This window comes from Prosopis cineraria, unplaced genomic scaffold (assembly GCF_029017545.1).
Source record: "Prosopis cineraria cultivar Desert tree isolate PC_DT_omini unplaced genomic scaffold, ASM2901754v1 PC1, whole genome shotgun sequence".
NCBI classification, from domain to species: domain Eukaryota; kingdom Viridiplantae; phylum Streptophyta; class Magnoliopsida; order Fabales; family Fabaceae; genus Prosopis; species Prosopis cineraria.
Window position 1 is genome coordinate 58001790 of NW_026555332.1, and position 22496 is coordinate 58024285.

Below are 22496 nucleotides of genomic sequence, written 5' to 3' on the forward strand. Positions count from 1 at the left end.
AAGAGGCAAGTCTGTTGACAAGCAGCGCTATAATATTGTGAGTTTGCACACTTCTTCCCAGGTATTTGCGAATATTAAGAAACATTCCCTGAGCTTTTCTTAATTACGGTATTCCGGCTCGCGAGTCGTCCTTAATTTGTTGTCACCCTTAGGGTTAAAACCTCACAGGAATAATGATGAGATAGTTGCTCTTCTATTTAGTTTTTCCTAATTTTACAACTATGCCCTGATCAATAAAAATATGTCATGTTATACAGTTCAATAAAAAAAAATGTTACATAATTTTATTTTTAATTACTTTAATTTTAAAATAGAGTTTCTCTTTAATTTTTTTATTTTTCTCTATTAATATAATTAATTTTTATGCAAGGGCAAGAATCTCATACTAAATTATTATAGATTAATGAGTAAATAGGATCTTGAACTCTGGTTCGAAAATCGCCTAGGATCCTAAACTTTTAAAATATACAAACTAAACTCTAAGCTTTTAAATTCATAGCAAAATAATCTTGATTGTTAACTTTTTTAACACTATTACTGTCCATGTGAATATTGTAATAACCAAGGTTAAATTCATAGAAAAATAAACCTGAACAGTACCTACATGGACAGTAAAAATTTTAAAAGGTTAACGGTCAAGATTTATTTTAATATGAATTTAAAAATTTAAAATTTATTTTATCTATTTTAAGAGTTCAAGATCTAGAATAATTTTTGAGTAATAGTTCAGGGTTCTATTTATTCATTAATTCAATTATTATTACCCTTATAGTTATGGGTTGACCTTTTGGTCTATTGACCCACTGTGAACATGTTTCTTTTTTTGTCATCCTCTTTTCTCTTTTATCATAGTGCACATTTTTTGTCTTTGGATTTTTTTCTTCTTTTTATTTTTTTGGTTGGATCTAGTCATTGATTCCGTACATTTGTGAGACTTTGAATAGTGTATATGTATTTTACTTAAAATCCACCTGAAACCAAGCTGAATGATCTTGAAGTTTGAAAATATTATATGTAATTGTCATTCTATTTGAAGAACCAAAAACTAATAGGATTGCTAGTTTTGCAAAGCATGTTAAAAATGGTGAGCCCATCAATGTCAATATCCATTTCAAACTGGGATCCATAGTCATACAGAAAGGGATTTGAAGAGACAATAAATGAGGAGATGAAGACAAGATGATTAGGGCGATAGACTACTTAGATTAGATTGAGTTACAAGTATATTTCTATAAAGGTGGTAGGAGTTATGATTTATAGGAAAAATAATATCTTGTGCCTATAAAAAACTAAATGGCTTGGTGAATAAGTTAAGAATATTTAATGTTGCAAACCTTGGTATACTAGGAAAGTAAGCACATGCAATAGGATGAGTATCATTATTGATAAGGAATGAAAGAAGAATATGGTAGAAGTTAACAAAATTGAAGACAAGATTATTTTCTTAAGAGTGATTGTTAGACATGAAATTGTCAATATTATTAGCGCTTTTGCACCTCAAGCTGGTATAAAAGCTAGTCTTGAGAAATTATTTTAGGAAGACTTGGAGAAGTTTATTCAAAGCATACTACATTATGAAAAGATCTTTATTGGAGGAGACCTTAATTGTAATGTCAGGAGGGAAGTAGGTAGGTCATTATATGAGCGTGCATGGTAGTTTTGGTTTTGGAGAGCTAAAGAATGAAGGATAATCTATTCTTGATTTCTCTTTGACGTATGATTTCAAGATTGTCAACACTTAGCTTATTTTAAGAAGAGGGGTGAGCATCTCATCATTTATAAAATTAGAGTCTCAAAGTCACAGATTGATTTCTTTTTAGTAAGGTGTACGGATAGAAAACTTTGTAAAAATTGTAAGGTGATTCCTGAGGATGCTGTAATGACAAAACAAGGGTTATTGTCCTTAATGTGTGTATCATAAGTAAAAACCAAAAGATTGATAAGTAGTAACTTTAAGGATTAAGTTGTGGTAATTAAAAGGTGAAAAGTGAGTAATTTTCAAGCAAAATCTCTTGGCCGAAGGAATTTGGGAGTTCAGAAAACTATTAACATCTTGTGGGAGGATATGACTGGGAAGGTAAGGAAGAAGTTTTAGGGAATTAAAAGATTTTAATCTGAGAGATAAAGAGTCTTGGTGGTATAATGACAATGTAAAGGGAAATATAGCATAAGGAATATTTTAAAGCCATTCATTTGTGCAATGATAATAAAAATTGGGAAAGGTATTGGTTGGCTAAAAGGAAAATTAAGAAGTTAACGAGTAAAGTTTGTTCTAAGCATTTGAAGAGTTTTATAATGGTCTTTGGGATGAAGGATGGAAAACAAAAAGTCTATAAGATTGCTAAAAGTAAGAAAAGAAAATTAAGAGATTTAAAATAAGTAAGATGTATAAAGGACGAAGAGGGAAATGTTTTGGTCACAAATGATAATATTAAAGACAAATGGGAGATATACTTTTCTAAATTTTTCAATAATGGTAGGGGTTCGTTTAATAACTTAGAAGATTTAGTAACTCTTGAAGAAGAAAAAAATTGTCATTCTATCAAAGGATACGCAATTGGGGGTAAAAGAAGCTCTTAAAAATGGCAAATGATAAAGCCAATAGACCTGATTGTATTCCTATTGAAGTGTGAAAATGTTTAGGTGAAGAAGGGGAGTGATGGTTAACTAAGTCATTTAATGTGATATTACAATATAGGAAAATGCTAACAATTGGAGAAGTACCTTAGTTCCTATTTACAAAAATAAAAGAGATATTCAGAATTATGCTAAAGGAATTAACTTATAAGTCATACAATAAAATTATGAAAAATAGTGATTAAGCATACGTTGAGATTGAAAACTAGTATCTCCGATAATTAGTTTGGCTTTTTGCTAGGTGGAGTGACTACAAAAGTGATTATCTATTAAGAAGATTGATGGAAAAGTATCGATGTAAAGGTCAATATTTATATAGTTTTTACTGATTTGAAAAAAGCTTAGTGTACCAAGAGAAGTACTTTGGGAAGCATTAGAAAAGAAGAGTGTCTGGGTTGCTTATATTTGAGCTATACAAGATATGTATGAGGGGCCAACAACTAATATAAAAATGTCTGGCTACAAAACAGAAGATTTTTCTATAAAGATTGGATGTATCAAGGAATCTTCTTTGAGTCCTTGTTTATTTAACTTAGTCTTAAATGTTTTGACCAAGCATATTCGAAAGGGAATCCCTAAATGCATACTTTCATGGATGGTGTAGTTCATATTATAAAGACTAGAAGATAGATTAATATAAACCTAAGTTATAAAAAAGAACATTGAGTCAAAAGGTTTTTACTTGGATAAGAGTAAGATGAAATATTTACATTGTAATTTTGATAAGATGTCGATGAGGAGTAATTTGAAAGTGAAATTGAGTGATCAAATTATACCTCAAGTGAAGAAGTTTAAATATTTAGGAGTTATTATTCAGCATAATGGAAAAATTGATAGACATATTACCATATGATACAAGTAAAGTTGTTTAATTGAAAAAAGTTAAAAGAGTTATTTGCAATTGCAAGGTACTTAATAAACTTAAAGGGAAGTTTTTATCAAACTACAATAAAACCAACAATATTATATGGGAGTGAATGTTGGGTTTTAGAAAGACAATAACGACATAAAGTTAGAGTAATTAGATGATAATTGTAACAGCACGGCCCCCAGCCCCTTATACTGGCGAATACGGTGCCGACATGTGTCCCCTCACGGGCCCACATATAACTTTTCCTATAGTAGTACATGGATTATTTCTCATCCCACTAAAGAGGTCTTTTGGAACCTTTTTAAAGATCAAGCCCCAAACCTCTCCTACCTTAGTAAAGTTGTAGCTAACCCTGGTACCATTGGGTCATTTTCAACTTTAATTGATATTCATGCTTCCCAAATACTTTTTATTTTAATTTATAATGTTTAAATAACCTTTTAAACTTGGCTTTGAGATTAAATAATCAATGAGATTCCATCTCTACAAGATTTTTATTCCTTAACCTTTTGAATTTTTATATTGTCAAGGTTAATCTTTGTTTTTTCCATGATATCTCTTATTGTTGATTTAATTAGTTGGAACTATCATGAAATCTTCACCTTAAGGTTAATTTCTATGCTAGTTATGTGTTTAATTAATAAAGGTATTACAAGTTGGTATTAGGTTCTTGAGTTTCAAGACTTGGAGCTTGTGGGTGCATTTCTTATTACCTATTTGTGCATTAAACATATAGAAGTTGGCAAAGTATATTCTTTACACATTTTTCCCTTTCTTGTCCTTATAACTAATCTAACTAATTTCTAATATTTTAAATGGTATCTTTCATCCTTAGGAGGGGAGAGATGCCACAAAAAGGTTAAGATCATCTACGGTTACGGGAAATAAGGATACTTAACAAGAGATTCAGCTAGAAATCCAAGTAGTAGGATAAGTAGGGGTGCAGCCTCAACCTACTTTAGTACCCTATACCGAGACTCCTCAGGGAATGGTGTTATTGAAGAAGCTAAGAACCATTCTATTAGATGTGAGAGCCATAGTTGCGTGACATTAAGAACTGTTAGGAATAAAAGGAACGAGAGAAAACAATGTATCTCCTATTATAGTTAACCATGTCAACTCTAATACAATTCAAAATGTTGACGATGGCAATAGGGATAAAAGCCTCGATAAAACCGATTGAGCAAGGAAAGACATGAGGGATCAAGAGAAAGGAAAGAATATAGATATAGGATGTGGGAGTGGAGGCCACAATGATGGTGGTAATGGCAGTAAGAGTAGAAAAAGTGGTGATTAAGGGAATGGTAGGAAAGGTAACCATATAGATCACTATGACAATTTTAATAACGAAAGGAGTTGGAACAGAATAGACACCCCTTGCCTTTAGGTGTATCAAGAAAAGAGGGCTTAGATCATTGCTTCACTATACCAGAGTGACTTTAGATAAGGCGTAGAAGACTTTCTCGAGATTCTACCCTCCATTATTCAAGGGTGATAAGGCTGAAGGCATAGCAAAGACATGGATTGATAGACTTGAGACTATATTTGAGGTTATTATATGCTCTTCAGAATAGAAAGTAGTTTTAGCCACAATATTATTAGAGGATGATGCCAAACATTATGGGAGACTACTAAGCCCACGAATGGAAGGCAACTAAGCTGGGATAGTTCAAGAGCTTATTCTTTGGGCTTTACTTCCTTGTTTTATCGAGATCAAAGAAGGAAGCAGAGTTTTATCAGTTTTTCCAAGGTAACCTTAATAAGGAGGAGTTTGTAAGAAAATTCAATGAGCTATCCAAGTATTCCTCTAATCTGTAAGACTATGACAATAGTTGATAGAAGGCAGAGAGGCTTTTGGAGAAGGCCAAACCTGAGTATAAGTGCCATTTAGCCCCACTATGCATTGATACACATGGTGAGATGTGTGATAAGCTGCGCATTATTGCTAGGAGGATGAGGGATGCCGAGCAGGCTAAGAAGAAAGACTAACAGGGCAAATTCTCTGGTTATATGGGTCCCACAAGAAGGGTGAGTAAGGAGTTAGGCTGTGTTGCAAGGAGCTCAAGAGCTTCCAAAACAAGAAAAGTGGGTTTCAAAAAGGGTCCTAGTCAAAGGGACTAAGTCAGAGGAGTGATGCCCTTAGGCTAGCTAAGAGTCGCCAGACGGCACCACCAAGATCTATTGCCCCAACATCAGTTATGAGTCTAAAGCCCTAACTTGCAATCAGTGTGGAAGGAATCATAAAGGGAGATGCTGGATGTGCTATCATTATAGTAAGATGGGTCATATAGCAAGGAGTTGCCCGAAGAAGGTAGGCACAGGAGCGAGTGAGTAGCAAGTATCCATCCCAGGGAGAGTCTTTAATGTAACCCAGGAAGAGGTAAGTGCGTCTCCTAGGTTAATTTGAGGTATAGTTACACTGCATGACTTTAATATTGATGCCTTATTTGATTCGGGTGCAACCCATTCTTTTATATATGATAATTGTGCAAAGAGATTGTCTTTATCTATGAGCATACTACCCAATAATTTGAATGTGTCTACGCCTAAACTAATATTAGGACCACTTATGCTTATATGGGTATTAAGTTAAGGTTTGGTAATTGAGTCACTGTCATTAATTTATCCAATTGCCCATGAAGAGCATTGATATTATTATTAGAATGGATTGGTTATCGAAACACAATGCTATTCTAGATTGTACTGGGAAGATGGTTTCTTTACCAGAGTTCATGGCTAGTGCTTTGACTTCTGCCATTGAGTTTAAATTTCTTTCAGTAGTGTAGGTTGAAAAGTGTATGAGACAAGGTTGCAAGCTCTATGTGGTTCTATACACCATGGAGTCTATATTAGAGGAGAAATTAAAAGAGATTGAGATTATTAAAGAATACCCAGATGTGTTTCCAAAAGAGGTAACTAGACTACCACCAGAGAGAGAAGTAGAATTCTCCATTAATGTCATACTGAGGACTGAGCCTATCTCTAAGGCTCCATGCAGAATGACACCAAAAGAACTTGTAGAACTTAAGAAGCAAATAAAAGATCTTCCTAAGAAAGGGTTCATACGACCGAGTGCATCACCATGGGGTTCATTGGTTCTCTTCGTGAAGAAAAAGGATGAGAGTATGCGTTTATGTATGGATTAACGGTAGCTAAATAAGTTACTATTAAAAACAAGTATCCCCTTCTTAGAATTGATGACTTGCTTGATCAATTAATAGGTGCAACAGTTTTCTCTAATATCAATTTGAGGTCAAGTTATCACCAATTGAGGGTTAAGGTTGAAGACATTTCTAAGACGACATTCAAGACAGGTATGATCATTATGAGATCCTTATTATGCAGTTTAGGTTGACTAACGCCCCAGCGGTGTTTATTGACTATATGAATCGGATCTTCCAACCATACTTGGACAAATATGTGGTAGTTTTTATTGATGATAAATTGATTTACTTAAAGAATAAGGAAGAGCATAAAGAGCATATAAGGACCATTTTACAAACCCTATGAGAACATAAGTTGTATGCCAAGTTCCCGAAATGTGACTTTTGGCTGGCAGGGGTGCAATTTCTTGGACACGTAGTGTCAGAAGCGGGGATATTAGTAGATCCTCACAAGATTGATGCAGTCTTGAAATGGGAACCACCTAAATTAGTGCATGAGGCATGGAGTTTTCTAAGGTTGGCAGCCTATTACTGAAGATTTGTATAGGGTTTTTCGCAGATCGTGTCCTCATTGACTAAATTAACTAAGAAGGACCAGCTATTTATTTAGGATGATAAGTGTAAAGCGGCATTTTAAGAATTGAAGAGGAGGTTGACTAGTGCCCCAATGCTTGTGGTTCCTGATCTTAATGAACTATACACAGTTTACATCGATACATCTTTAAGGGTGTGTTTGGTTGGGGGGGAGGGGAGGGGCCCCTTCTTCCCCTTCCCTCCCCTCCCCTTAAACCAAACCCCTAAATTTAGGGTGCATGCTTAAACCAAACAAACCCTAAAGGGTTTAGGGTGCATGCTTATGCAGAATGATAGAGTGGTAGCTTAGGCTTTGAGGCAATTATGGCCTCATGAGAAGAACTACCCTACCCATGTCTTCGAGTTAGCAGTGGTGGTTTTTATGCTTAAGATATGGTGCCATTATCTTTATGGAGCTATCTTTAAAGTCTTCAGCGATCATAAGAGTTTAAAGTATTTAGTAGACCAAAAAGAACTCAATATGAGACAGAGACGCTAGATGGAATGCTTGAAAGATTATCATTTTGAGTTGAAGTGTCATCTGGGAAAGGCAAATGCAGTTGTTAATGCTTTGAGTCACAAGACAGTGCATATGGCTAGTTTGATGATGGTACATAAGCATTGCTTGCTTGAAGACATGATTAATGAGACTCAAAGTGATCCTAACATCTTCGCAACACCAATACAAATGATGGAGGTTACTAATGAATCCTGGATGAATTTGAGAAAATCTTAAATAAAAGATAACTTTCTACTTAAGTTAAGAGAAGAAATTGAAGCGGGTAAGATATCAATTTTGGGTTTAATGATATGGGTTTGTGACATATCAAGATCGGATATGTGTACCTAACGACCTAAAGATGAGAAAGTTAATTCTTGAGGAAGCACACAGGAGTAAGTATACCATTCATCCTGGTACCACCAAAATGTATCATGAAGAAGATATGGTGTTGGCAAGGTATGAAGAAGGAAGTGACTGAGTTCGTCACGCAATGCTTGACATGTCAGAAGGTAAAGATTGAACATCAGAAGCTAGCAAGGCTATTATAGAGTTTAGAAATCCCTAAGTGAAATGGGATAAATTAGATAGAAGTATATATAATTAGCCAGATCGTCTGAAGCATAAATAGAATATCTCCATGGACTTCATTTTTGGCTTGCCGAGGACATCATTGAGAAATGACTCAATTTGAGTGATTATGGATCGACTTACAAAGTCAGCTCACTTTTTAGCTATTAAGATTTCACATCCATTGGAGAAGTTGGCAGAGATCTACATTAAGGAAATAGTTTGACTTCATGGGGTACCCGAGAGCATTATTTTAGATAAGGATCGGAGGTTCACTTCAAACTTTTGGAGGGCCTTACACCAAGCAATGGGTACTCAATTGAAGTAACACAGTTATCATCCATCGATGAATGGTCAGATGGAGAGGACAATCCAAACTTTAGAAGATATGTTAAGAGCATGTGCGATTGAGTTGGGAAGTAACTGGGAGAGTCATTTGTCGCTAACTAAGTTTGCCTACAACAACAATTATTATTCTAACATTCAAATGGCACTTTACGAAGCTTTGTATGGAAAGAAATGTCGTTCTCCACTTTGTTGGATGAAATTAAACGAGAGAAGTCTTTTAGGGCTGTGTTATTACATAAAAGGCACCTTTTATGTAACAGCATAGCACCAACCCCTTACGTTGGTGATGCGGTGCTAGCACATATCCCTTTACGGGCCCACGTGCAACTTTCCCTATAATAATACATAGGTTATTTCTCACCTCACCAAAGAGGTATTTTGGAATCTTTTCAAGGATCGAACCCCTAACCTCTCCTACCTTAAGAAAGTTGTGGCCAACCCTAGTACCATTGAGTTAACATAAAGGGGCTAGGGGCCGTGTTATTACAATAATGTTGAGATAGATGTGTAGGTATATACGTAAAGACAAAATTCAAAATGAGCACACACGGAAAAATGTTGGCATCGTATCTATTGAAGAAAAAATGATAAAAAATTATTTGAGATGGTTTGAACATATATAAAGAAGAACATGGGAGACACCTGTAAAGAAAGTAAAACATATAACTTTGAGTTTTATTAAGAGAAGAAGAGAAATATCAAGGAAAATACTTTTAAAATTGTTGATCAAGACCTATTAATTAATAATATTCTTAAAAGTTTGATAAATGATAGAGTACAATAACATTATATAATTCATGCAGCTGACCCTACTTAATATGATAAAACTTATTGCTATTGTTGCCGCCTTGATAGGAGTGTGCGTGTAAATCTGTATCTCAATCTCAAATTCCTCCCTTATGCTTTGGCTTGGTTTTTGTCCCTTTTATCTCGCTATTGTATTGTGCTTTGATCTGTGGTGCTATTTGAAATGAAGGCTAATTCAAGCGTCTTTATGATGGAGCTTATTTTATTTGACGGCAAATATGTACCTTGCACAGCTGAGAATTGGTCCGGCCCTCAGATCCACCCATTTTCGTGGGCCTCTGATGTCCAAATAGTCTCAGGCTAACGTCCAACAGTGAAGGGCTAGCGACAAATTGACCAACAAATCCTGATTCATGTCATAATTGTACAATTCAGACCATAAAATTCCAGGGCATAAAAAACTTAGCAAGAATATTATGCATATTCTCCACATTAATAACTCTATTATGCTTCAGCTTACTCAGACTCTCCTCCAGGATCAGATTCCCGCCACTGTTTCGCTGTCCATTGAGTTGGAGATGAACTGCAGAATTGGTCTGAGACCAAAGAACAACCCATAGTCTTTGGTAATACACTTTGCTCTGATAACCAAAGACTAGCTCCGTTTTGACCGCTAAAAAAGTCATCAAAGCGAAGACAGTAATTAAAATGAAAAAAAAAAATATAAAAACAAAGCGCATGCATTAGCTCCTAATGACGTCAGCCATTCATTTTCCTCCGTTAAGTCATCAACCAAGTTGCCCCTCATTGGAAACCAACCTCATGGACTCGTTATTATCTCTCCGAATGAACATTATTTGGAAGGAAAAAGAAAAAAAAATAGAGGAAAAGAAAACGAAGTAAAGTTTAAGGCATGAAGCCGGCTTGATATGATAATATGTCGTGTATCATGGGAACGAGCTTCCTGCTCAGCCCAAGAATGACCACATGATGCTAGTTCTTGAAATAAGATTTGAACCATTCAGATTTTAATTTGAATGGTCCAGATTTAAAGAATTATTTTATATTATATTTATTAAAATAAAAATATATAAAAATTATAAAATAATTTTAATAAATTTTTTATTTTTAATATGGTTTATATTTAATTTAGAGAGTTTAATTTAATATTAAAATTTTTATGATTGATATATATTGATTATTTAGACATATTTTGCACAATTTAAATTATTAAATTTATAAAAAAATTAATTTGAACTATGCATGAATACATCTGGATAATCAATATATATCGGTTATAAAATTTTAATGTTAAATTAGACCTTTTAAATTAAATCTAGACCAAATTAAAAATAAAAAATTTATTAAAATTATTTTATAATTTTTATAAATTTTTATTTTAATAAATATAATATAAAAATTATAATGATATTTTAAATCTGAATTGTCTATATTAAAATTTGGATGGTGTGGATTTCATCCCAAGATGAGCATGGGATGGGGAGGGAAACTGATCCCGTGTTTCATGTTGGGGGCAAACTGGCAAGGTCGTACGATATCCTCTGTTTGCCCCTAGCTAGCCGGTGAGCCTTTTAGACGTGGGGACATTAATGGTGAGTCGTGTTACATGCCATGTGCTGGGGAAAATGATACGCAGGAGGGCTAGATGCACATAATATCCAAAAAGGGAAGCATTATTGAAACGTTGATGAAGTCGAATATATAGTGTCCGCATTGAACAAGAACTTGACCAGCCATGAATTTAGCACAATACTGAACGCTAATTTATCGAAGATCATTCTACACTAGGGCGTGATCTCATGGAAAAATGCAATATGACTTGCTCTTTCTCAAGCCACTCGAGCTAGGTTTGTTCCATGATTTATACACACTGACTATAGGTGAGAAAGGAAATTAAAAAAAAGGGCTAAAATTAGGAAAATCAAATAAGCAATTAAACTAAGCTGATACATGTTACGCCCCAGAAAGGAGTTATTGCTCAGCATTAACCCTAGCTAATGGCCTTTTCAGTTGATGCTGCTTGTTGCTGAGAATGATTCAAATCCTACATTCTTGATCGACCAATTTCTCCAAAGCTCGTCTGCTCTAATTGCACCCTTTTCTCCCTGTTGGTGTTGGTTTCCGAAGAAACTGCCTGCTCCTTCTCCTCCAATGCCCATGAAGTCCAGAGTCAGCACATCTCCACTTCCCTTGGCTGCACTAATATTAATAGCCCCACTTGCCCCACCATGCAAAACTCCATTATTACTTCGATTATTGTTCTCCTCTATCATCTTCGAGAAAGCTTTGCTCTGGTCCAAGATAGCGTTAAACATATCCACGCCGTTCATTCCCACGCTCCCGTTCGCATTTAAATACTGACCGGCGGAGATCTGATCCTCCGGCCTGTTCTGCATGTAGTGGTTCATGAAGTAAAGCCCGTTTGGACCATATGATGGAGGCGCCATGCTGGTTACGAACCCCTTTTCCATCATGGACGAGTTACTCACAGTTGCACCCATTTGGGCGGCTTTCTGCAGCAGCGCCGTCGCGGACATGAACTGTGCAGAAGCTGCAGCAGGTGGTAGTGGTAGTTGTTGTTGCCCATTTTCTTCGAAGACGTTGGGTGAATTTGAGTTCAGTTGAAGAGGAGGTGCTGAGGAACTAGAAGAAAGCCTACTCGTGAATAGATTTCCTGCATTCATGTTATGGCTAAAGGGTTTATTTGCGGGCATCGGCATGAGCTCCTGAAGCAGTGACATTGGATGCTTATTATTGTTATTATTATCCATATTCACAACTTGTGGGTTCGGAATATTGGCATTGTTGACTGGCAATGAAGAAACCAGGTTCTGAATTTGATGCCCCGGCCGAAAGCTCGGGCTCATTCCTTGAATTTGTCTTTCGCTGGCTTTGTTATTCTCCTCAGCCAGTGCGTCGCAGAAAGCTCTATGGGTGATGAAGCTATCTCTCCTGCTCGATCATGAATAAAGTGTGGCGTCAGATAATTATACATGAGGTGGAAATAATAAAAAAACGGGAAAAGATATATATATATATATATATATATAAGTACAATATATAGTATGTATAATCCAAATTTTCTATTATATTCGTGATTTCTATTCAAGGGCCCATAATTTGTTTAATAATAGTATTAGATAATAGATTGAACGTCACATTTAATTATCAGTATATATTAACATATAGTTTATCAGGAAAACTTGCTAGAAAAGGATTAGATTAGTTTTTCAATTTATTAAGGGCGTTAATAGTCAAGGGAAAAAGATCGACTCTAGCTATCTAGCAGCCGAAAACGAAAGAGCCAAAGTCTCTGCTATATATATATATATAAAGCAAAAGCAACTTGTGTATGAATTGTCTTAGTATATGAACCTGGAAAAGATAGTGCCACAGTCACATTTGTATTCCCTCGTTCCACAGATCTTAGAATGGGCTTTCCAGTCAGATTGAACAGCGTATTTCTTGGAGCATTTGTCACACTTCCATTTCTTCTCTCCATGCTTTCTGGAGAAGTGCTTCTTAATGCCAGTGAGATCACCGAGTGCTCGAGCTGGGTTGTGGTGTACACACGATGGTTCAGGACAAACATAAACCCTCTTTCGCACTTCTGTGGTGGTTCTTTGTTTGAGCTTCCATGGCAGGTTATGGCCTCGGCGGTGCAATTGGAGGTTTTGATCCCTCTGAAAACCCTTTGTTGCAAATCTCACAGATGAATCGGTTTGTGGCCATTAGGGTGTTTGGTGATAGAGCTATCACCTCAGCGCTTGGATCTGCCACAATCATATATATGTATAAATGAAGGATTTATTAGTTAAATTAATATTTATACATTTGCATTGCACCGAAGGCAAACATTTTGAAAAGGGAGGTTATTACAACGAGATATCATAAGCCGAGCAAACTGACAAGAAAAAAACATCACGTTACTTTACAAATATGACTTGTCGTCATTGTAAAACCGAAAGTGATCGAATTTTGAAAAGTTGAGAAATCAGATGTCCAGATCCCTGTCCTTTGTGAAGATATGGATGTGCATGTAACATATGATTCTTTTGTTCACTTCACGCGTGAATAAACCAAAGATACTGAACATAACGAAACCCAGAAAATTCTCTCTCTCGTGTGGCCGTGCGTGGGCCTGCGGTGTGCCTGTTAGTGTGAGCGTCTGTGTCAGAGAGAGGAAAAAGGAAAAAAGGGCGGGAGGCCGCCCCGGGGGGGTGGGGAGTGGAGGAGAAGAGGCAATATTCATAGAAGGTACAGTGGCACGTGAAAACAAAAAGGAAATAACAAAGAGGAGAGGAGTCAAGCCAGGTCAACAGGAAAGATAGACGATAGTAAATAACCCCAGACAATAATTGAGCTTCTTCTACAACTTCAAATTACGTACCGACCACTCGCCATTATACAAATTCAACGACTTCTGCTATATATACACCCAGAATCCCTCTTGGAATTGATATTAATGTATGATATTTTACTCAGTTACTTTAATCTTGCATTCCCAGGCCTGGAACATTCAACAAACAAAACCTTTTTAAACTCGCTAGTTCATTAATTAATAAGAAAAAGTTCGAACTAGCAAGAATAACGCTTTGAGATTGGGGGTGGAGGACAAACAAACAAATAATCAGTTCTTTAAGGGGAGAAAATTAAAGTTGAACTCATGAGATGATGGGTGTGAAAAATACCTGGATTTCCTGGTAGGTTTCTCTTCTTCTTAGGAGGTGGAGGCGTGTTGGAACCGTTGCTATTCGTTGTCGTTGAAGTGAGAGAATTCGGGCTGTGAAACTGACCGAGTACCTCCGATGGCCGTTTGGCGGCTCCTTCTCCGGCGTTCTCCGTAGAGAAGCTTCCACTGTCGCCGCTTGTGTTGTTCGACATTGAATTGAAGGCAGGCGAAGATAAGGGTCGGCGAATCTATTGTTCTATGAATTGAAAGAATTGTTTTCCCTTTTTCTAGCTTCTTGCTTCTCTGTGAAGGAAGAATTTCATCAGAAAGACTCCGGGGCGACACAGAAAGGATGGGATTTGAGTAACTAGAGGAAGACAAAACCCAGGAAACTCTCCTCCGTTTATGGTGTGGGAGACCAGAGTCGTTACTGGCAGAAGAATACAAGAAACCCGGCTCTGGATTTAATTTATATTATTTCTTGAAGATACTGTTGCTTGTGGGCTGCGGCTACATTTATGCCCCTGGCATTCTTAGGATATTAAAGACTTGTCCATTAATTATTCTCCTCTAGTCCTCTCTATTGGCCATTCGTACCTCGCTTCAGTATTGTTGCATTGAGTACTAATTAATCAAACGCCAATTTATTATTCTTAAATATTTCTGGAAAATGTTCGGAACCAAGGTCAAAAGAACGGAGATCAGTGGTCTCTTATCACTTACTCCCTGATCCCTCTTGTCTAAGATATTTTTTTTAGTTAAATTCGATTCAAAATATAAAACACTTAATTACTATCTATTAATTTTTTTAAAATTTATCTTTGTATTAATTAATCCAAGCATGAAAAATTATGATATAACTAAATATTTCTTCTCACTCTTCACAATAAAAAGGTTAAAAATAAAGAAAGACATATCATTTTTTATAGAAATAAGAAAATAATTACCTATGTTTTTATGTCGAGTGTAATTTGAAGTATTTTACAATTTAGTATCCCACTTTCAAAATTGTGTTAAGTATCTTCGCTTTTAGAATTCTCGTGAATAAGGATGTTGATATCAAACATCTAAAAACTGAATTCAGAAAATACGTTTAATTTTAGACTAAGAAAGGAGAATTTGTGATGATGCTTTGAGAAGGGCATTGGGGGTATTTCGGTGGGCCAGTTTTTGAGAGTTTAATTTATCTGAGACATTGCTGGCAGACGAGGGCTTCAAATTGGAGATTTTGGCTGTTTCTGATGATATTTTAAAGGGGAGAATCTTTTTCCGTAGCTGCCACTGCTTTCTATAAAAATCACAGTATTGCCACTAAGGTCAGCCGCCTTGAGCGTGTAATTACTAAATTAGCCTTAGCCACTACCATGATAGATTGATAGGTGAGTGATCTCTGATCCAAAAAATCCTTCTCGAGAATGGTTCAATAATATCGGATGGATTCCACCTTAGATAATACAAAAATTCTTCAATTCACGTGCGGCGACGGAACTGAGGGGCAATTCTGATATAACATATTCCAAGCCGGGCTCTTCGTCATTTTTGCGCAACCGCGAATAAAATGAGCGAATAGCAATGGCGTGTCGTAAGCGGTCTCCTCTAATGTGTTTATTTTCTCTTTCTTTCCTTTGGCCAAGGGTTTCGATCTGGTTTCTCACAGAACTTGGGCAATATCATATAATTAGACATGGAATATTTAAAATAAAATATGTTACTTATAATTTGTAAACAGTAGGAGGTTTCATATTTTTATATTTTATATATTGATATTGATTTTATGATGATTAAATGTGGGGTCATGCATGTCAATTCATTCATTCATTATTCAACATCAAATAATAATAGAATAATAAGTATTTCAATCATGACGGTAATTAAACATAGTTTTATAATATATTTCATATCAGTTTAGTTATGAGATTGAAAGTTGGAAACTACGCATCCGGCAACTAAAGTATTGCTCACGAGCGATATACTAATACATTAAGTAGTGAAAAAAAAAAAAAGAAAGAAAAAAAGAGAGACAGATAGCAATCTACTGACCTCTGCTCTATGTCAAGAGAACCTATCATATATCAAAAGAGTTTTTTCTTTTTTCTTAATTAACTTTTTGTATTGTTCAATTATAAATTCGGAGTACTAACAATTTTTCTCATGTTATGGTTTAACGCGTTACTTTTTCCCAAAAAAAAAAAAAACTTTCTGAAAGTCATTGAGAACTTATATTGATAACATTTTTAACTGATAATTGGTTCTGCTCCACAGGGACTTGCTCGACTGAGCAAATGACATTAAAATATTACAGATAACACCATTTTCTAATTTCTAAATCCTAAATGTAGTTATTGTGCGATAGATAAATTGTACTCCGATGAACTTTTTAGATTGCACGTAACCTAAAGGGACAATAAGTATTTCCATAAATTATATTGTTTTGCTCTTTTTATTGTACATGTGTATCCTTTGAGATAATCATGTTCAAGACATGTTTCAACAGTAATTGCATGTTTTGTCGGTACATAGAAAACTTCTCTTTTTCTTCATAGAAAATATTTTTATTCAAATTTATTAAGTACTGCATAAATGTAAGTACATTTTCAGGCAAAAATTTAAATATTGATTCGCCATATTATGAGTAATCAACTAGCCCTTCTACTAGATCTAATCCCACTAGTATTAATATTCCATTCTTAATTTTTTAAAAAACTCGTCATTCATAAATCAAAACAAAAACAATTCATTTAAGTATTAATACTGACTTATACATGATATATACTTAACTTTACTAACTCACACTTTTAGTGTCGACAAATTAATTATTTCCAGGGTGTTTAAAATTCAAACCCTGCATGAAAGCAGGCAATGCGAGGTATCTTTTAAGAGAAAAACAGTAAAAGAAGGCAAACTAATTAGCTTTTTGAACTAAATTAATGGGCTTTTTGTTCGGTAAAGCTAAGTTTATTTATAAATATAACAGGTCGTGCCTGTTAAAAAAAAAAATACAACAGGTTCATGTATCCCCCATTCCCACCTAATCTCTTTTATTATTTAAATACAAACTTATGATTTATGTTGTGCTTATAATTGATATTAGTATTGCTAATTATTAATTGTCACTCTTAATTAAACTTAAATATTCTCACACAACATGCAGTAATTATTTATTAATTAAATTGAAAGAATATATCACCCGTAATGACGGTTAAACAGGTAACTTTTATTTGTTGGGATTGTTCGCCCGGCGCTGCTCTTTCTGGAGAAATAAGTTAATGCGAATGTTCAAAATATGAAAAATAACAATAAAATCCCTTCATATTAAATAAATGATACTTTGGCCCCTCAAAATGTCATGATACTAATGAATTTTTTAGGGACCTCTTTGCCAATAATTTTTTTTTAAAAAAAGATTATTTTACTCTTATTGAAAATAACAAAACCTAATTACAATTTTATTTAAAGAATAACAACTTTTATTTTAAAAATAGCAAGAGTTGAATAAGAAATCACAATTTATTAAGTATAATTTTTATTATTAAAAAATAAGTTATCAAAATAATAAACTCCACTCAAAATTTTTATTTAAATAATTATAAATTTTTTTTAAAGAATTATAAAAATTGAACAAGAAATTACGATTTATCAATAAGAGTAAAATAATTTTTTTTTTAAAATTATTGACAAAGAGATTCTTAAAGATTTTATTGATATTACAGTATTTTGAGAGATTAAATTATTATTTATATAATTTAGAGAGATTTTATTATCATTTTTTTGTAAAATATAAAAAAAAAAACTGTTGTATTCAACTTACCCTCGTGTTCGTTACGCTCCTCCTTTTTTTTTTTTTTGGTATTTTGCGTGCCCGTATGGACAACTAACGAATTGTTGAATACACATATCTAATGGGATAAAATAAAGTAAAAATAAAAAATAAGCTAAAATATAGTACACGTGTTTTTTTTTTTGGGTATTTTGCGTGCCCGTATGGACGACTAACGAATTTTTGAATACACATATCTAATGGGATAAAATAAAGTAAAAATAAAAAATAAACTAAAATAAGTATTAAATGACTATAATTATCACATGAGAAATCATATAAGTGCATAACTTATTTTATTCTTGCATGTTAAAATTAAACGCTTTAACGTCTTCATCGTGCCCCAGCACGTCAGAGTAGACCAGTGTTTTAACAATGATGTAAACTGAAAGATACTCTTCTATAATGCATGGGTCCAGTATTAGATTGAAAAAAAGGAGAATGAGAGTTAGGTCATTAATGACAGTTAAGTTTTTCACAAAAATTTTTATAAAATAAATAAATATTAATTTAAATAATTACTAACGAAAATTTCTATTATGATTTAAGAGTTATATTTAATATTTAAATGCTTATTTATAATTAAAATTTTTGAATTCATAATTATTTGGATTGATATTTTTAACTAATTTTTAAAAAAATTATTAAAAATTTAACTATTATTAATTTAATATTTTAAAATCTAATCGTGATTGTCTCTAAATAAATGAATATACAAACTGTACTTGATATCGATTGACTTGTGCATATGCGACTTCCGAGCATATTCTACTTTATCTTTATCTACACTTCTTTTTACTTATGAATTTAATTACAACTAGTCACACGCACACATTAATTTTTTATCTCTCTTTTATGATGAAAAATATTTTTTATATATGCCTGCCACCGCTAGTCACAGAGCAGTAATGATTAAGAAAGTGAATACTTTAAAGCAGCTAGTAATCTTAAATTTAAAATTTTGACTGCAAATGCACGAGGACTCGTACATTCGCAGATGTGGTTCCCCCACCCCCCCCCCAAAAAAAATGTATAGATGAATAAATGCAAGAGTGAGACACTGATGGGAAAAATTGAATGAGTGAGACACTAATTAATTAACATTGGTTTCTTAACTTTAAAGTATGGTCTTAACAACCATGATTACACCTTTTTGGTTCCCGTACAATTATCAAATGATATGATGAATGTAGTGCTGAATAGTCATGCATACATAATATACGCGTGCGCGCTCCCATGGCTGATTGTTAGGCTTGCATTTCGACGGTGTCTCTTCCTCCATTTGGAAGATCCGATGGCTCCAATTCAATGATGCCTTCGCCTTTTGCCATTTAACAATTTTATAAAACTTAATATCATGCCGATTTTTTTTTAAATATGATTTAACATGGAAATAGACGGTGGATCATGTCAAATAATATTCCTACCAGTCAATGGAAAGGCGAGGGATATCGGTTTTTCACCAAGTCATTGATTAATCGAGATGAGTTGACAAAATATAAGCTAATCGGTCCCTATTCGTTTCACTTAAATTAAATTTCTTCCTTCCTCTTCCGTTGATAGTATCGACAATTTGTTTTAGAGTTTGGTCCCCACACTTCCTGGGCTTCGATACCCCCAATATGTTAAAAATGCAACGTCGTCCACTCAACATGCTTCTCATCAGGCTGTAGCCGACGTTTGTGTCGTTTCCATACAGTATATACTTGATTTTCAAAGTAAACTATTTTCCCACACACAGCACATGCCCGCACAGAGAGCAAAACGATGAGAAATGGCTAAGCCAGGCCCTATAAAGGTTCCCGCCCTCCCTCCCTCCCTCTCTTTCTATATATATATATATATCCACACACACGGATAGAGAGAGCAAAACGACCAACGCAACGGCATGTTTGTAGCGTCGTTGCAAGCATGTTTTGTCATTATGTTGGAATGATTACTTTGTTATCATCGATGATTATTGACGTATGGTGAAGAAGCAGACATGGAGAGTCCAACTTTAAACAATGATACGCATTTGAAAAACGACCAAAAGGAAACTTCTTATTCACTGAGTTCAGGGAATGATACAAAAAAGGGCACCCAGTTTGTACTCATACATAACATAATCCACAACCTTTACTTGTTTGTTCTACTCTCTCCCCCCCTATCCCCCCCTCCCTCTCTTTATCTCCCTCTCCTTTGCCCTTGCAGGAGCTTGCGTCTTTCCTAAGGCCCAGTACATAGCCTTGTTTTCTCTCTGCTGTTGGGCAATCAAATCTTCACCGGCAAAAAGTTGGCTAATTTTGACATCATTATTGTCCTCTCCTCCTATTAAATTAAACTCATTTCTATCCTCTCTTTTGGCAATTAAGAGCTACGGCGTAGGGCCTTCCACATCAAGCCATCAAGGTGTATGTAAATTAAAGAGATAACATCCTCTTATTGTTGGTAAATTGTACAAGTCTTGTATGCATTAGTGCATAAATAAATGAGTTTCTTTTTTATTACCGTTTTTAAAGTTTTCTATGAACTATGTTATTAATTATAAAAATTAAGAAAATTCATGGCGGACAGAGTGTTAAGGGCGAGGGATACTGCTAGCTCAATGATTTAAAGAAAAGGTCGAGTGATGATGGAGATTTTAACATATTGAGGAACTAGGAAGTTGCATGAGTGGGACCTTCCGGGGCTATACCATTGTGCGTGGTAGACATAGTGGCAAACTGGCCATTTCCCTTTTAAGCATGCACGGCAACTTTATTCATATGGAAAGCCACCGCACTGTACTAGCTACTATTCTCTATCTCTCTCTCTCTCTCTCTCTCTCCCTTTCGACGTGTTCTCCATCTAACACTTGTCTTGTATCCGAAGGTTTATTTTATCTTTTTAAAGGAAATTTGGGTGAACAAATTTAAACTTGATTTAGAGAGGGATTATTGGGTAACTAGTCAATTATAGCTATATCCCATTAATTATTTTCTTTTGAATGAGGACTAACGAAAACAATTAAACAATATTCAACCCTTGCCATCAGGGCCAGCTGTAAGGCCGGGAGAGAAATCTATTTTACCAATACAGGAGAAAAAGAAAATGCCATGAAAAAGAAGAACTCGTAACATGCACCTTAAGAAAGGAAAAGGCATATCGCATCATTCGCCAGAGAATATGGCTGACAGCTTTTTCTTCATTTTTTCCCCCTTCCCTTTCCATACAGCCTATATACATATCATCGATCAAACACTTTTAAACGCGTGTTGCCAGTGTCAAATGTGCCATAGTTTTTCATGTTTAACCAACTAATTTCTATAATTTCTTAAATATTTAAAATAAAATATATATATATATATATATATGTACTAGATAAAGTCTTGTTAAATTGATACACTACGTGCTCAAGGGAGTACCGGCGTTGGCGTTGGCGGTGCTAGCCGTTGCGTGCGAACATTAAAGCCGTTTTAATTAAGTTTGATTTCGACGGATTGATAAAGAGCCGACGTAACGTGGTTGCGAGTGACAAGAACCAGCTGCCTCGTGACGCTTTCTTTCTCCCTCATCATCACTTGAAAATGCCCATCGCTTTACGTCCAAGCTTTTCCCCTCGCTTTTTTCCCCCCTTTAATTTTTACATAATTTTGTTATTATACCTTTTTTCGGCGTTTATCATGTTCTGGTCTTTTCGAACTAAAATGACAGGGTTAGATCCTCTTGGGGATTTTGGGTTCTTTTTCTGTTGGGTTTGGTAAATAATGATAAAAAGAATCTCCCGATACATAATCATCATTACGGTTAAAGCTCAAGCCTCTTGCTCTGATATCTCTCCTTTTCGTGGAAAAATAAAGTTTTAATTGCTGTGCCGTCCTTCCTTGATGCTCTAATTATTAACTGAAAAAGAAGGAATAAATAAGTAAAGGAGATATACTTTTAGTCTTGAGACACGTCCCCTAGATTCTCCTGTCTCCTCCCCATAGAATGAATAATTCGGGACCATGCATCACTGACTTCAAAAGTTATATCCTCTTCATGTCATTCATCATTTATACTTACAATTATTGCTCACTTTGCACCATCCATCACTTGGTTTCCAGGCCATTTAAATCTCACTATCCTATTTTATTATATCACTGTCCGTGAAACGGGTCGATCAAAAAGGCTCGCAATTAATCGGTGACATCTTAAGCTATAAAATCGATAGACTCCTCAACTTGGCAAGTTTTTTTTCCCTTTTTTATTGTTTAAATATGTTTATCCGTGGTTTTTTTCCTTGTTTATTCGTAAATGTTGTTTCTTAAAAGCGTTTGAAAATGGTGGGTCCAGTTAACGTAAGGTGCTGCCAAATAGGAACCATGGATTTAGAGAGTCATGTTATTATTACGTAGGGCCATCTCTTGCGCGAGCTTAATCCTCCATGACTGCGAACAATAAAAAGAAAAGGGAAAATCAGTTGATTTAGTTTATACGATTTTGATTCGATTACAACTTAATTTTTAAAATTTAATTTAGTGCAATCAAATCCCTCAATATTTTAAATATTTTATTTTTTTGGTCTTCACACTTTATCACTCTGTTACAATGCAATTCCTAAAGAACAAGATGAT

The 22496-nt window shown here is 34.8% G+C and overlaps 1 pseudogene; it reads right to left on the reverse strand.

The window, feature by feature from the left end:
- Positions 1 to 11118: 11118 nt before the first annotated feature.
- Positions 11119 to 14557, reverse strand: LOC129295657 (zinc finger protein GAI-ASSOCIATED FACTOR 1-like; annotated as a pseudogene).
- Positions 14558 to 22496: the final 7939 nt, after the last annotated feature.